The 18,068-nt window shown below is 32.8% G+C and overlaps 1 protein-coding gene across 2 annotated transcripts in view; it reads right to left on the reverse strand.

Moving 5' to 3' along the window:
* Nucleotides 1-284: 284 nt before the first annotated feature.
* LOC143244685 (nuclear factor 1 X-type-like) overlaps nt 285-18,068 on the reverse strand; it is a 114,910-nt gene continuing 97,126 nt past the window's right edge. Inside the window, exons 15-16 of one of the 2 annotated variants that reach the window (XR_013025275.1) lie at nt 3,076-3,211; nt 285-924 (exon numbers count right to left, since the gene is read on the reverse strand). The gene's annotated coding sequence lies outside the window, so the exon portion shown is untranslated. Of the gene's footprint in view, nt 925-2,025; nt 2,043-3,075; nt 3,212-18,068 lie in introns of those variants that run through there. The other variant, XR_013025276.1, reaches the window with a different exon arrangement.

An 18,068-nucleotide genomic window follows, 5' to 3' on the forward strand; every position in this document is an offset into this window, starting at 1 on the left:
TGCCCTTAAGATTTTGGCCAGCCGTGTATATATTCCTAGAGAAACTCGTATTCTCAAGATATTAGGAGTCTATCACAGGGGAAAATGTATTAAAAAATGTGCCTTTGATTCATTCTTACAGATATAAAAACTCAATCTTAGAAAGTCTAGAATTTGTTTTCACAGATAAAAAAAATAATCATCATATTACATTAACGTCCAATATGTGGTAAGTCTGTTTTGCCGTGTGCTGCTAGTAGTGTTTTGTAAAATACTACAAAAAAAAACAACAGAAAACAACAGCAAACCAACAGTACGACATTTTTATTATTCTAAGATTATCATCGAACATTTATATATTTTGCTAAGTTATTTAGCTATAAGCAAAATTATTTTACAAACCTGAATAAGTAGTTATCCCTAATCAACGACTGTTTTAGTAACAATCAGGTAAACATAATACGTCAAATTTACTTGTGGTAGATTGATATAATTTTATTTTTCTTATAGTCGTTAAATTCTCCCGTCAAATTTTCCAGCTTTTTGTTCTGTCAAGAAAGAAGCTACACAAAATACTCTGTGTGCTATACCTGCCACGAATATCAAAATCAATTTTTGATACTTATGAACTTTCACATTTACCATTGGGCTACCTAAGAGTGAGTCTTTCAGCTCAGTACCTTATAACAAAATGATACAATAATGCTATAAGTTTTTGTTAATTTACGTTATCTATGAGCAATAGCACAACGTCTGATTGTCCATTTATACATCCATATATGAGAGGTGTGAAGCCTTTCCAGTCTTGAAGATTAGGATCAGCGCCAGCGTTCAGGAAAAGTTTAAACGGCTTAGTACGTTTTTTACAATCTTTTACAGAGATGGATGTGCAGACCAACGGCGTTTCACCTCGAACATTACGGCTGTTTACATCCACTCCTGCCTCTACGAGAAGAAAAACTTGTTGATATTGTTTATTCTTTATAGCTTTGAATAGAGCATATTGTCCTGGAGTTCTGTTGGCCCCTCCAAATGCAGCCATTACATTTACGAAGTGCTATCTTACCGCAATTTGTCAAGCAAGAACAAACTCAGAAAACAATATTAAAAATAAATGTTTTTTTAATATTTTCTTTGCTTCTATAAACTTAAATTTTTATTCCTATCTGATACTAAAATAAACTATCTATCAGTGTTAGGGGTTGCTTTTTGTCAAACAAAACTTTCTGTTGCGCTTTCTTTAAAATAGGAAACAGAGAACAATACAACACATAAGCACGACTCTCTAGTTACTTGTTAGTCCTCTATCCGTACAGATAAAACAAATGTAGAGTCGAGTTGAAATAAGTAGAAGTATTTTCATTGATCAGCCATAGCAACAACATTTTACTATCCACTACAATGACGAATATTATTAACCTGTCTGTTGATGCGAAACATACTTACGAGAAGTAAGATATTTATGTTTTGGTGATTTTGAGATTCATATTATAATTATTTTACAATATTCTATAAAAAATATTTCAAATTACCCCTTTTAAGAAGAAAATAATGTTATTTCTGTCATTTTGTGTTTTTGTTTTACAAGTATTCTTACTTAATTTAAAAGGAATAAATTTTCTATTAATGGACAAAAATGCACAATAACTTTCAAAATAAGCAATTATGTCATCGATCGTATGAAAAGTTTATCTTAAAAACGTCAATAAGAAATCCCGGTCAGATCTTTATAGGAAGGTATCATTTAAAAGACGTTAAACGTATAATGTTTGTAAACTCTTTTATTTTTTCCTTTATGATTCATTAACACTAGTTTAACAATATTTCATTACGAAAAATCAGTTAAAAACTGTAAACAAAATGTGAAGTTATATTTATTAATGCAAAATTATTTTTTTTGCATTTTGGAGCTGTGGATGCGTTAAAAAGTGAATGCAAAAATATGTTTTTCGAATACAGTAGTCACATAAAAGCTGCATACAGATGTCTTTACTCTAAAGACTGTTATTTCAGAATCAGAAACTGTTATCATCTTGATTCTTTGTGTGGTGTAGATACAATATCTGCAACAAACAAACTGATACTTTAGAGATACATATATCTCTTTTACTACTTGAATGGGTTGCAAACTATTCGTAAACGCATGAAATTAGCATTACACACGAAAACACAAATTACTAGGGCGCAGTAGGACGCAGTTCGTTCAAGGCATAATATATACATTAAGTGCGATCTTGAGGTTTTGTGGTTTTCACTGCCTACAAATTCAAAACAATTATTTCTATGTTTAGTGTGGATTTAGGTCTCAACTTACAGTAAACCAGTGTTAGTATCTATTTGTGGATGAAGAATAGTGGTTTGTTTATTTGTTTTGAAGTTCGCGCAAAGATACACGAAGGCTATATGCGCTAGCCATCCCTAATTGAACAGTGTAAGACCAGAGGGAAGGCATCTAGTCATCTCCACCAACCGCCAACTCTTGGACCACTCTTTTACCAACAAATAATTTGATTGACCGTCACATTATAAAGCCTCCACGGCTGAAAGGGTGAGCATGTTTAGAGTGACAGGGATTTGAACCCGCGACTCGGATTACGAGTCGAGTGCCTTAACCACCTGGCCATGCCGGACCTAGTAACAAATAGTAATAATTTATTTACCAAAAAATTGGAAAAAGAAGTATACATATACCCTAATAACTTATACTAAACATGTTTAAGGCATTTTATGGTAAGGATTAAGAGACATTAGTTAGTTCTAGTGTTATAAAAATCTGGTGTGAAGGATCTGTTGTAATGAGGATTCTAAAAAGAAAGATAGCAGAGCATATTTCAAATATTACTTCGTTTCTAATACATCCTATTTAGTTTGGTTGATCAAAATAATACAGGAGATAGACTGTGGAGAAGAGAAACATTCATTTTCATTATACAAAAGCGAAGACAAAGTGTATTTGCTACCTCAAACTCGATTAAAAATTAAATTGTTTCTAAGTGTAACAAGTTTATGGAGCCCCAGTGGCAAATTGAAAAAAAAAGGCTACTGATAGACTGAAACTTTAAAACATACATACATACATAAATTTATACATTTTACCTTTAAATTAGAGGTATGGTGAACACCAACTAGTTCGTCCTCGGCTGGTACAGTCGTAAGTCTTCGGATTTACAACGCTATAATCAGGGGTTCATTTCCTCTCAGTAGACTCAGTAGATAGCCTAATGTGGGTTTTCTATAAGAAAACACACACACACACTAACTAAATGAAGATGCTTGGAAAATTAAGAAAATATTTAACAAACTTTAGTTCGCACCATTCTAAAATTATTATTCTATAATTTTTGTCCAAGATAATTTTATTCTCACAAATTACCTTTTTCAATTGGCTAGCAAATTTTGATCAGTGCCATTTTTTATGTCTAATGCAGTAAGGTGTAGACAGGAGGTGGAAGTGTTTGTAAATCACTCAGTTTCCTTTACATAACTTAATGAGTATGCTTCTTTGAATATCTCTCAGCGGATTGGGTTTCTTAATGGCTTAATTACAATTTTTCCAACATATAAAAAGTTAGTAATCATAAAAGATTTTAATTGTGTTAAGGACATTTTGTTAGATAAAACTCTAGTTGTCACAGTTTTTAATACCTTACTAAGTTCTTTCTTTTTGTCAAATGTGTCTTGGTTTTGTTATGGTGATACACCTAGTTTTTCTTGGAGGAACTTTATTCAAGGATCATTGGTTCAATTTCGGATTGACAAAATTCTGATTATTCCTAATGTGTTGCCTTTATTGGGGAATTTTGATATGTCTTCATTTCGTCATATATAAGTTCATATCTGCTGATTATATAATTATTCACCCTCTTAATTCAGTATTTGTTAGAAACACCTTTGGCAGCAATTACTGTTGTGAGTCTTTTAATAGCCTGTACAAGATTTATACAATGGGGTAATGTAATTTTTGGCCGTTTAACCTAGTAAAATTGCTCCAAATCTGACAAGTTCGTTGAAGATCGTTGATGCATTTAAATCTACAAATTTCTCTATAAATGTTTTATTGATTTAAGTCAGGGCTTTGCGTGGGCAATTTCACGATATATATATACTTTTTCTTCTAAAACCACTCCAATGTAGCATTGGCCTTGTGCTTTTGGTCATTATCCTGCTGGAATGTGAATTTTTTACTCACTTGTAGATCACTAGTTGTCTTAAGCAGATTTTCCATCTTCCCTCCCATTCTGACAAGCTTTCCTTTCAGTTTTAATGAGAATCATTTTAATAACGTGATGCTGTCACCACCATGCTTAACAGTTGGGATGGTGTTGAATGGATGGTGTACTGTCTTTGACTTGTGCCACACGTAACGCTTTTAATTTAGATCATTAAGATCAATTTTCGTCTCGTCTAACCATCCTCTACTGCATGTCCGTAGTTTCATTTAAATGATTTGTCGCAAACTCTATTCGAGATTTAAGAAGGTTTTTTTTCAGTAATGGTTTCTTTCTTACCACTCGTCCATACATGCTAACTTTACGTTGTCAATGTATGAACACTGTCTTGTATTCGAGTTACTGAATTTTTCAAATCTTTCAAAGTAACTGTTAGTTTTATAATGGCATCCCTAACCAGTTTTCTGCTTGCATGGTTGCTTAGTTTGGTAAAATGGTTTGATCTGGGTAATGACTTGATATTATCAAACACATTTTTCTTCATAATGATAGAATTCATTATACTCAAATAGACAATCACTGACTTTGAAATTTTCTTGCAACCCTCTCTTTTAATCTTTTACACTTGAACTAATTTAAGGTTATCGCATAAAAAAAAGGGTTGAATACTTATGCAATTAAGAATTTATTAATTTTCTTTGAAAATCTAATTTATTTACATAATATAAGTATTTTAAAACATTTTTTCATTTAAAGCAGATCGTGTAGGTTCTAGATGTAATGTTCCATTTGAAAGTTTTGTGATTGCAAGCTCAAACAGTAACACAATGAAGACAATTTGCATGTGGATAAATTCTTTTTCAAAATACTGTACACATATATTATCCATTTAATATCACTGGTATCATATGTGTCTTCAAAATAAAAAATTTAACTTAAGAATACAAAAAATGAAATATAATAATGCTTTTGCTCAAAACTCACAACATCAGCCATATGAATAACCTTATTTCAAAATTCCAAGTTTTCACAAATGTAAAAATTGATTAGTTTAAATTGTTTTCACTTGTAGGATCCTGATTTATTTGCAAAAATAACATAAAATATAAAAACGTGGTTCTTGGTCATTTCCTACAATATAGCATACAATTTGTAATTTTATGTATATGTTATTTTATGAATTCTCATTTTTATGAAAATATAACAATACCAAAGGTGTTTGATTTCGTTGATATGCACTGTTATATTGTACAATTTATTTTAAGTACCTTCATACTTGAATTGTATAGATATCTATTCACTGTGCTACAGCATGGAGATAGATTTATCCATCATTTTAATGTACTAGGATTAATTTTTTTATATATTCCAACTTTTCTTTTAACATATATCTATATGTATTTAGGCTGTTATTCTATATGTACTATACATGTATCAGTTTATTTTCATCTATATTCACCGGCTTTCTTTTATATATAACTTAATAATAAAGCTTTAAATGTTTTGCAAGCCACTGTGTGTCGCTATTTGATTGTTGTCCCATATGCGATGTTGCCAAACCACCGAGCGTGATTATTCCGAATATTACCTAAAATTAAGCTTATTTTTCTAACAAATACAGTTTTTGTATTACCTTGTATCCTTGTAAATAAAGCTTTACGTTTTACTGAGGACAATGTCTTTTTTTATATTAAATATGCCAAGTAATTAACTTCAGTTAACGCTTTGAACATTAATATATGTGATGCAGATAGCGTTGGGCCATTAGTTCTGCCATTCATCTACAGCAATGCATACACATTTTTGCATTTACATTCAGTATAACTGAAACTTGTACTGTATGAATTTTAAGAAATGTTCAAATCAGTTAAAGATACTTGAATCTACCCCTGACTTCATCTTTTACACGCAGTGACCTGAAATGTCTGAGAAAAAGGTAAAATGTCTCACTTTTTATTTCCTTAAATACTGGAAGAGAGATTTGCTTAGATTTTACTACAGCTACTTGTAGTTTTAGTGCAAATCTTTCCCACAGTGGTCTCCTGGGCTACACTGTTAGAGGTATAATAGAAGAGGCTGGTGTTAAGATTCTTACACTCAAGTGAAGGTTAGTTCCCGATCTTTGGTTTTTGAGTTACTGGGGGTAGCTTGCCTATCAGCCACTCATGAACCTAAATTATTTTGTGATCCTCTGTGCCTTTATTAGCATACCTTTCATCGCAGAGTTTTTAACTGCTCTAGATATTATTTTCACTAGCTCATGATCTTGTCTTACTTGCTGGCAAAACGACTTCTGTCCATAAATACCAGTCAAAAATGGTATCATTCTTCTCTTTCTGCTAGTTTTTAGTAACAATATACAGAGATGGATTTCTTTTGATCTAACTAGTGAAAAATGTCTGTTCTATAGAGATTGTGTTACTGAATGCTAAATACATCTCACTGTACACCACTACCATGTTGGTCTCAGTCATCTGAGTTCATAACTTCATTGGTTGCTATGGATGTAACAGATTATTGCAGTCCTCTTTTACAGCAATTGCAAAAGTCTAATGTCTGGAAGATACCCTCTCCTAGACAATGTCACCCTACCTGACAAGATCCTATCCTCAGTGTCTTACCTTTCTCCATGCCACATATTTTTTAACTTGTAGAAAATGCTATTTTTTCAGGTTTTGAGCTTTGATAAAATTTTCAAAGAAAATACGAGCAGAAGAAATGCACATTAATTCAGGAAACAAAATTGTCACAGTAAAAGCATCCACAGTAATGGAATTATAGTTTTTCCTGCTTGTATGCTCTTTAGCATTCTTAAATTCACAATTTTCCAACAAAATAGTGGTATAGGACTACAAAAACAGGATATTTTAAATCTATATTAATGAGTATAGGTTCGTTTTTTCCAACACTGATTAGGTGTGCCACAAAAAATTGACAATACGTAAAATTCTAAAAATCCAAAAATTTTGTAAAAGAAAAAACACTAAAATATTAAAGGTAAAAAAAATTATTTGATTTCCTTTTATCAAGTTAGTGTAGGCCACTGTGAATAAAAAATTAAAGCTAAAATGTATGCCAAAATCTCTATCCTGAACCTCAGTCTAAACAAAACTCTAATATCTTAAAGTCTTTAAAAGCATATAAATCCAACTTTCCAGACAGGAAAGAGCATGGCATTTTATATATAAAACAAAAGAAAGCCAAATTATTCACAGTTCTACATCACTCACTTGACCCAAAATTAATCTTGATTTAGCAAAAGTTTGGGTTAAGCCTCTGGAGCATTACTCGATTAATGAAAGAAAGTATATAGAACATATTTTGTTATTCTTTCTATTTCATGCGACTTATTCTTCCATGACGTTACAGAATGTAAATTTCAACACTATGATAATGCTTCACTGATCCCTGTTGACAACATAATGAGCTAGAATGAGAGTACCTATCCTTCGTTAGAATTCCCATATACCAAGGGCATGTCAAAAGGCATCTGCTTGAAGTAATATATTAATGCAAATTAGGGTCTGAAATAACTGTCATGGTACCCCTATGCAATGTCTTAACTATATAGAAAAAGTTTTCAAGAAGCTGGCACACGGTACAAGTATACAAATAAGCCTTGATTAAAACAGTTTTAACACTATATATATTAAGTTTTTGTCATGTCATAACTCGAAAAGCGTAGAGTAAAGCACAGAGTTCACATAAAAGCTTTAGGTGATGTTGCTAAGACTCTCCGACAAATTGCTGCAGACTTGAACTACTTCCCAAAGTACAAGTATGCCCTAGTTTGTGAGACTGAAACAGATAAAACTGAAAATAAAGAAGGAAGCGGCCGAACACCTAAACTCAATAATACTGATGTTAAGTATTTTCGTTTATGCAGTCTTCAGGACAGAAGGAAGACTGCATCTGATCATAAGCATGAGATAAACGATCATGTACCAGTTGACAGAAAGTAGTTCATATATACTCCATGAAGAAAACACAAGAAGAGTAGAATATTTGGTTGTGTATTGATTTAGAAAAATCTTAACCTCAATCTCCAAATATTGCCTATAGACCAAAACTTGCTAAAAAAAAGTACGAAACTGGACTGTTGATGATTAGAAAAAGCTATTATGGATAAATGAGTCAAAGTTTGAAATATTTAGTTCAAAGCGTAGGTTGTACATCGAGCAGAAGGAAAATAAAATATAGTTACTTCAGTTTCATTACACCTAGTATTAAGCCTGGAGGCGGCAGTGTAATGGTTTTGGTGTTTCTATGTTGAAGCGACCAAATATATTTGCAAAATAGATACAATAATGGGCCAATGCAAGTACTGTGAGATATTGATTCATCATGGTTTACCCAATGGTTTAAATATTCTCTTGGTAGAGGATTCTTATACCAAGAAAATAATTACCTCAAACCCTCATCAAACATATACAGAAATTAGATGGATAAAAAAGGACCTGGAGTCATTCAAATGAAGCAATGGCCACAACATATACACGATCTCAAACCAATTGAGCCTATCTGAGACTTGAGAGATCAAAAACTTGACAAATCAAAAGTTACTTTCACAGAAACTTTATTGAAATGTATTAAAGACATTTGGAGTAAAATTCCAAAGAACACTTCAATTAAGTATGTTGCAACAAAGTCTGAAAGACTGTCTGTAATTATTAAAGATAAAGGGAGACACATAAAATATTAACTGTTTATTGAGCTCAAACACTTCTACTGAATTTCTGTTGTACTAAATATAAAATTTTGATGTTTCGCATGTAATTTACCTTCCACTTTTCCTTGAAAGTAGCCTGAAATCTAATATTTCAGTTTACACTTACAGTACTTTGCAAAATAGAAAAAAAATTGACATAAAATGAAAAGGCAGAAATTGTTTTACTTGATGAAACCAGAATGGTTATACATATATAAATTTTCAGTTGACATTTTAGCTATAGTGAGAATCGATGCCAGAAAATTCGTCTCGCGAAATAGAATACACTAACTGAAATGAACTACTAACATTTTGACTGAATATTCTGGTAATGATTCAAATAAATATGTGGATAAAGTTTGGTGGTTATGGCTCCTGACTCAAAACCTACAGGCTGCAGGCTCGAATGCCATCCCCAAAAATGTGTTATTATGACAACTAATAAACTATTCGTTGATAAAGAGTAGCCCAACAGTTTAGGATAGGTGTGTTGACTAGCTGCCTTTCCTCCAGTCTATAACTTCAAAATTAGGGATGTTTAGTCTAGGTACCATCTGAGTAGTTTTGGACTATAATCACAAGAAACAAAATAATCTGGTCAAATTTCCTTCTTTCTCTGCAGACATATCTTATTAACTGTTTTTGTCAGTTTTACCTGATAACACAACAGAAATACATTAAAATATGCTTTTAATATTCAAAATAATTTGGACGAAGACAACCTTTTTAAAATTTCTTATTTTGTTTGGAGATTCATTTAGTCTGACTCTGATACACAGGCTAGTTTATGATAAGGGTGTTTTTATTAAAACTGTGCATCAAATTATCCATTTATTAAAATGGTACTGTTGAAACTGTTAGATGTTTTTGAGTTATTTTGTTTGTTTGTTTTTGAATTTCGCACAAAGCTACTCGAGGGCTATCTGTGCTAGCCGTCCCTAATTTAACAGTGTAAGACTAGAGGGAAGGCAGCTAGTCATCACCACCCACCGCCAACTCTTGGTCTACTCTTTTACCAACGAACAGTGGGATTGACCGTAACATTATAACGCCCCCACGGCTGGGAGGGCGAGCATGTTTGGCGCGACCGGGATGCGAACCCGTGACTCTCAGATTACGAGTCGCACGCCTTAACACGCTTGGCCATGCCGGGCCTTTTTGAGTTATTATTAATGTTCATAATTATGTGAATTAGAATGTTATACTCATTGATATGCTTTTGCAAGTTATTATTAAAACCAACTCTTACTCTATATATATATACAAAAACGGCTCGTTTGGGTTGAGAAAATATTTTACATAGAAGAGCGAACAACGTTTCGACCTTCTTCGGTCATCGTGAACCTGACGATGTATGATCATGTTCATACAATCTTTGAGCTTTATAAATTTTTCATTTTTGGTTTCTTTACTTTAAAATATAATGATTTGAATTTCGCGCAAAGCTACACGAGGGCTATCTGCGCTAGCCGTCCCTAATTTAACGCTCTAAGACTAGACGGAAGGTAGCTAGTCATCATCACCCATCACCAGAGCTTGGGCTACTTTTTTATTAACGAATAGTGGAATTGAGCAGGACATTATATCACCCCCACGGCTGAAAGAACGAGCATGTTTGGTATGACGGGGATTCGAACACACGACCCTCAGATAACAAGTCGAGTGCCTTAACCACCTGGCCATTTTAATATAATGACTTGTTTCATCATAAACGATAAATTGAAGTAGAAATAATAAAAGCTTAAGTCTAACTAAAGAAGAAGAAACATTTAGCAGTGTTTTCACTCCGTTTTTTAACATTATTGATGTGCATAGAAACTCTTTAAAAATCCTGAAATTAATAACTTAACTTGAAATAAATCCTCAATCTACTAGTTTATCCAAATATTTTATTATAAATTTCGAGAAATTTCACTTTACTACTACGATAAAACCTATATTGTTATATGTTATAATAAAGTATTGAAACTGTTAGCAACGATACTGATTATTGAGTTAAATAATTACTGGCATTGCCAGGTGGTTAAGACATTCGACTCGTAATCCGAGGGTCGAGGATTCGAATCTCCTTCACACCAAACATGCTCGCCTTTCAGCCGTAGGGGCATTATAATATAACGGTCAATCCCACTATTCGTTGGTAAAAAAGTACCCCAAGAGTTGGCGGTGGGTGGTGATGACTAGTTGTCTTCCCTCTAGTATAACACTGCTAAATGAGGGACGGTTAGTGAAGATAGCCCTCGTGTAACTTTGCGCGAAATTCATAAACAAAAAAAAATTAGCGAACTCACGCTATTAAATGGACCAAATTCTCAGCCATGTATGTGTTGTATGGAGAATAAAATTCCTGCTGTAACCAAGATGACCAATCTATGATGGCTTGGAGACCTCTCTAGGCTTATGCAGACATAGTCGAAATCAAAGAGAAAGTGGAAAAGGCGAAGAAAATTACACAAATTATAAGTTAGAACAAAAATAAGGCCAAAAATCTGTTGCAGAGCTTCACATTGGAGCTAAAGCAGGAAAGTAGCTTTTCATCATGTCCTTCCCTATTCTGTTATTTTTCATCATGTATAAAGTACTTTCACGAACCGCTCGTAAAGATAATTTACAGTTAATTGATACTTTACGGATATTCTTTGTGTGCGGTTTAAACAATATTTTTTAGACATTTATAAACATAAAATCTGAAACAAAAATTACGCCATTGAGGAATTTTGCACCTTCTTTGGACACTTAAAAGATAATGTGTAAAAATGAAATTGTGTGCCACTTGTGTGCCAAAATGAAAGGCAACAACTGTGTTGCATTGTTTTTTACTTATTCTCAACTGTGATGAATTGTATTTGAAAGAAGTCAAAAACAAAGAAGTATGTGACTGTTCTAGTTTATTGGTACTTCTGTAAGTTCCAGAGTTTGTGCAATCGCCATCACTAATTTATTTCTAATTGAACCAAGCTCTGACAACAAAAAAGTAATGAAATGAAAGTAATATCTTGGATCGTAAACATCAAGCATGTTGAGGTAATTTTTGGCAAACACTTAATTTTGTTTAATTTCAGGGTGACAATTTCAAAACGTTTGTTTGTCCTCTTAGCAAATGGCTTTTTCGCCCTCAATAATGAAAAAAAGGGCCAGCGACCATTATGTTTTATACCCAAAAAGTGAAGGGAAATTTGTATCTCGACCATTTAATTACAATGTTTACTGTTTTTGATACAGAAATAAATGTTTTTTTTTTAAACTAAACTAGAGGAAATCCTTAATAGCCGCGGTACTTAAAACTCTTTTAGGCAGGATTTGAGTAAATTATTTTGTAAGACTTTAATTTTTCCTTTATTATTAGCTTTATATTTGTGTGCCACTCTTGTGACCGATTAGATTTTATTACCCATCAGGCTCTCTACTAACCTACCTATAAATTTAAATTATTTTAGGCAGGATTAGAATAAATTACTTTTGAGACCTTGGGTGTGGTCAACTACACCAAACAAGATAGTTTGACTTTCTTAAGTCAAAAATTGTAATTAGATTTCAAATCGGTCAAGAGATGATGGAGAAGAGGTCAAATGGTCAAGAGGGTGAAAAACTTATCTTACCGAAAAAAATTAAATATTTACATTGACATTTCAGATTAAATCTCTATTTAAAGAGATTTCAACAGGCTAGATCAAGTGAACAAACAGGTAGTGTTAATCTGTAATTTTCTCCTCCAATTTGCAGAAGCTTTGTCTGCAATATAAAGTCTGTCTGTGATAGTGCTGTGAAGTACTCCAAGTGTAAAAACAAGAAGGACAGGTCCCCCAGTGGCTCAGCGGTATGTCTGCGGATTTAAAACGTTAAAATCCGAGTTTCGATAACCGTGGTGGGCAGAGCACAGATAGTACATTGTGTATCTTTGTGCTTAATTCAAAACAGCGACAAGTACAGAGGTGAGCTTGAGGTTGCAATGAAGCAGGTAATATTTTTAAAATGATCTTGGAACAATGGTGAAGTTGAGTATAGTTTTTGTGTCATTTGTGAGGAAGTCAAGAATGATACACTATTTAGTAGTTCTGAACAAGGTCTAAAAAAGCTGAAAAAATGTGTCATGAAGTATTCCAAGTATAAAGACAACAAGCACAGAAATGAGGTTGAAATTGTGGTGAATGCACTCACTACTTATAGATATACAAAAGACTACATACATTGGCATAAAAACTGCTAATCCTAGTTCACCCGCAAAGGAAAAATTGTATGTTTGAAAAGAGATCATTTCATGCAGCAGCATTTGTTTATGAGAAGATTTAAAACTTATCAACGATTATAATTAAGTGCAAGTCATGAGTTGCCAAAAACTTTGCAAAGCTCCTTGAAACCTCTTGACTGGTTTTCGTATATATTTCATCAGAACAATGAAACAGAGCCCATCATATAGTAACATTCATTTCAATGAGTGAAAATATATCTGATGAAAATTATCACCTTAAACCTTGTATAGCAATCTTCATTGTTTTTATTTTATAGCTGCAAAAGCAACGTATAATATAACATCTTTGATGAATTTCAACTAGTTAAGGTTTCAAAAGCTCAAAGCAATGTTTCAGAACGTGACATATCAATGGCTTGGATGTGTGAAGAACTTGGTGGCTTTGTTAAGGCAGGAAATGTGCATGACATTAGTGATATATGTGATGGATATGTCTATCTCTCTAATGAAGAACAGCATAAGATTTTTAAATTTGCAAGCAGGTACTCAGCATTCATTGAGGGACTAAAGATGCTTATTGGCAAGCTGTATAAATTTCTTTCTCAAAATAACAACAGAAGCATGCAAAAAGATTCAGACTAAAATCATCTCACCATATCTTTACATACTAGTAACATATTTTTATATGGTTCATGTTAGCCTTAAGCTAAGGACTGACATATTGTATCATCCAAATGTAAAGGGCAGGAGCTGGATTACATTTCTAAGTGTGTTATATGGTAGCCAAGTTACAATAGTTGACGGCTTAGAAATGGAAAATGTTGGTAGACTTGGCAAACCAGTTAATTAAACGTCAATAAATCCTTTAACATTTGTGTTAAGTGTTGCCCAAAATTTGGTGTATGACATCAACGAAGAAAGTATATGGGCATTTAAGTATATTAACCTTGGCTGCTCTCTTTATCAAGTTACCAGATCCAAGAAACTTGTTCGTCTGATTCATAAAACATAGCACAACATGAACCATTGAAACATTTTTCAAATAGATACAACATAGGCATAGAATGCTTTAACGTCATTGGACATAAGAATAGGTGGCATAACTACACCAAACATGGCAAAATATAGATTTGTACATTTTGTGTCAGTGACGACACTAACATCCTTAAATGAAATCTAGAAGGCAAATAAACACTTCTGAGCCATAAGTGATGTATGGCATGGGTATGTCTGTCCTTTCAAAAAATCACAGTTATTGACTAAAATCTAGATGGCAAACAAACACTTCATGCCAGTCAGTTCACAGCTTGACAATGTGGTCCTGAATCCAAGGAAAATATTTCAGAAAACATTGTTTCTTCCTTCAGACAAGTACTGCAAGCACGCAAAGAACTGAACAATCTCATTCCACCATCAAATTATGTTACCAAGTCTACACCAAAATTTGGTGATCCTTTTGATATGGAATACTTTAAAGACTGTACCGGAAATGGCAACACAAGTGATGCATCAAGTGATACAAAATAGTTGGCTTTTGTTTTCAAAAGGAACAAGGTAGCAATCAAACTTAGCTGGAAAAATGTTCATCAACAACTGTGCCTCACTATGTTTGAACAATCTATCACTGGACATGTTTATGGTTCTAGCTCCAGCTCACATACTGGAAACTCTAAATACTCTCACACAAAGATATCACTTTGTATTTGCTAATCTTGGAGAGAGCTATATGGTATTGATTGCAAATGGATGCATCTGAAATGGTGAAGCACAAACTACCAAAAGTTTTTAATTCTCTGCTTGGAGGTTTACATATAACAATGAATTTCATCAAAGCTTTTGTTTGTTTGTTTTGAATTTCGCGCAAAGCTACTCGAGGGCTAGCTGCACTGGCCTTCCCTAATTTAGCAGCGTAAGACTAGAGGGAATGTAACTAGTCATAACCACCTACCGCCAACTCTTGGGCTACTCTTTTACCAACGAATAGTGGGATTGACTGTAACATTATAACGACACCATGGCTGAAAGGGCGAGAATATTTGGTGTGACGGGGATTCGAACTCGCGACCCTCAGATTGCGATTCGAACGCCTTAACACACCTGGCCATGCCGGGCCTTTCATCAAAGTCATAAGCAAACATATTCAGTGAATTGATATTCTGCAAACTTGTATTGAAAGTAGTATATTGACACAAAGAAAAGTTGAACTTGTAATTTGTAAAAAAAAAATTTAAAAAGTGATGCGTACACACAAACTGACCTACTAAGTCAAGTAAAATATTCTTCTACCACTAGTTTTTCAATACTTAGGAGAAAAAATAAGACTTTAAAACAGCGTTGACTTGATTATTGACCAGGGTGCAAATGATGATCTAATAAGCATACCATGTTCTCAAAGAATTCTCGATCTAATAAAGGAGTTGAAATGGAAGTTGATTGAAAGTTGCAGCTGATTTTGTTTTAAAAAATTCTACCATACTTTTTCAATGCAACCGTATTAACTATGCTTAATATAACACTATATATCTGAGAGATACACTACCTTCCTCTTATAATGGAAGAAGAATTCAAATAAGGTAAATTTGTTATTATAGGTTGCTAGAAGTTATTCAATCATTAGATCTTGATCATACTCTGAAGTGGTTGAACAACGTTGGAAGAAGCATTGTTGTAATTACCAGATCAACTTTGCTTTGTCAAAATGGTTCTTCTTTTACATTTGACACGGTATGGCCAAGTGGTTAAGGCGGTTGACTTATTATCTTAAGGTCGCGGGTTCTAATTCTTGGCTTTCCAAACATTGTCGTCCTTTCAGCCGAGGCGAAGCATTATAAGGTGATGGTTAACCCCACTATTTATTGGTAAAAGACTAGCCAAAGTGTTGGCGGTGGGTAATGATGACTAACTGTTTTTCATTAGACTTTCATTGCTAAGTTTGGGATGGCTAGTGTAGATAGCTCTTGTGTACCTTTGTATGAAATTAAAAACAAGCAAACTCTTACAATGTTTTATCGATATCGGAGAGAATACATATCATCTTCATGGACTTATCTTAGATGATTCAATGGAAAGTAAAGAATTTAGCATAGGACAAATGGACTTGGAATAACTGTGTGTAGAAAGTTTCAAAGACATGTTGGAAAAGACTTAACTTTTCATAGCTTATTCAAACTTCAAGTTTTTTCAACTTTACAAACAAAGATCAAGCATTTCCATATGTAACATCAGAATTGCTTTATGTGAAGGAAAGTGGATGAGCTCAAGTTTTAACAATTTTATAACAAATACTTATCCTGCACACTGTACCTTGAAATGATCCTAAAGCCTCAGTACAACTGAAATAGCGGCTATGCTACACTCTCTGCTAAAAATCACAGAATTAAACTTAAACGTGGAACTCTTTCTGCAAAAATAATTAATGGAGAGATGTAAATGAAATTTTAAAAATACTGAGTGTTTAAATGTATTAGATCAGAAAGGGCTAGTGTAAATGGAAAGAAACGTTAAAAACCATCAAGAAAGTTTGGGAGATGCAAGTTATTGGAGAATCCACCATGTTTTTTAGAGAAAAATGGATAATAAGTTAAGATAATTGTTTAAAATTGTACATATATCTTTTTAAAATAATTATTATGGCTAATTCTAAGTTGTATGCTCTTGAAGTAAGGACAATGAAATAGTTCGTTGATGGGTTGATAATGATGTAGAAATCCTGAGAGTTTCAATTTAAGGATAAATACGTGTTAGGTGTAAAAATATGCTATTAGATAAATAAGAATTAGTCCAGCACTCTTTTAATGGCTGTTTCAGTTACAACTTACTTATGGATGAAAGTTGACTGAGACGTTTAGTCCAGATAAGTCCAGCATTCCAGTCACAAGCTATTGGGTTATAATCATTTTACATATCTAGCTATCCATATGTCTATCTCTATATATACACACACACACCTGCTGTTAGATTTACACTAGAACTCCCCTCTACGACTATGTGAGCTATATTTGTTGAATAGGTTAACCAAAGTTGGTCATAAATTATGATAAAGAAATTAGTTGACGCAAAATGTTCCATCACTGTTTAGGAATACTTGAGTAATAACATATTGACAGAAAACGATGAGTCAATATGATACATCTTTTTGTTTCGTTTTCCTGAAACCTGTAAATTTGTTTTAATAAAATCTACAAATTTTCATTCATATTTGTATTATAAAATCCTCGTGAGGCTGTATATCAGGAAATAAATTTGTTTTTCTTCGTGTGGTTTAAGAGTTACATCTTTTTGTTAATTTGTAAATAGTCTTTCTGAGTTTATTTACACTTTGTTTAAATCAAGTCAACGCCTCTTTAAAATTGATTCTATTCGTAAATATCGTTTCATTTAAGATGATAAGATATTTGTAAAGCGTGACTAGTGTTGACTAAGGTCAATGTTCAATGTTCTGATTGTTTTGATGTTGTCATAAACTTTCATGAATTCTTGTCGTTATTTAACTGTCTCATTTTTATGAAATACTGATACTATATAAATCAAACAATAAAACATTTTGCCTAGAAACATTAGTATTTCGAAATAGAAAAGGAAACATTATATTACAAGGGTTTATAATTTGTAAACATGAAATCTGGGTAATTAAGATTCTTACTCTTTTTTATTTAAAGTGTTAATTGCTTGATATGTACTTCAAGAATTCTACTAGAAGTTTCACAGAACATTAACTTCTGTGATGATTTTTATTACCAGGTTGATACTTATTACTTTAGAAAATATTCTCAATAGCTGGCTTAAGCCGAAAGATACTGAGAATAAAAGGAAAATTAGATACTGGAAAAAATTTAAAGGTAACTCTTAAATACTTGATGATATTGTAAACACGTTGATTGTATGCTGAAATTATGTCACTTAAAACAAATATAGTAATCCTTTGTCAAATCTACAACTGTTAACTAGAACTTTTATTTGGTTTATTTCTTTTTGCTTGAGATAAATAACTTTGTTTTATTATTAGAAAGTGTTTACACATTTA

Source organism: Tachypleus tridentatus, chromosome 2 (assembly GCF_004210375.1).
Source record: "Tachypleus tridentatus isolate NWPU-2018 chromosome 2, ASM421037v1, whole genome shotgun sequence".
Taxonomy (NCBI): Eukaryota; Metazoa; Arthropoda; class Merostomata; order Xiphosura; family Limulidae; genus Tachypleus; species Tachypleus tridentatus.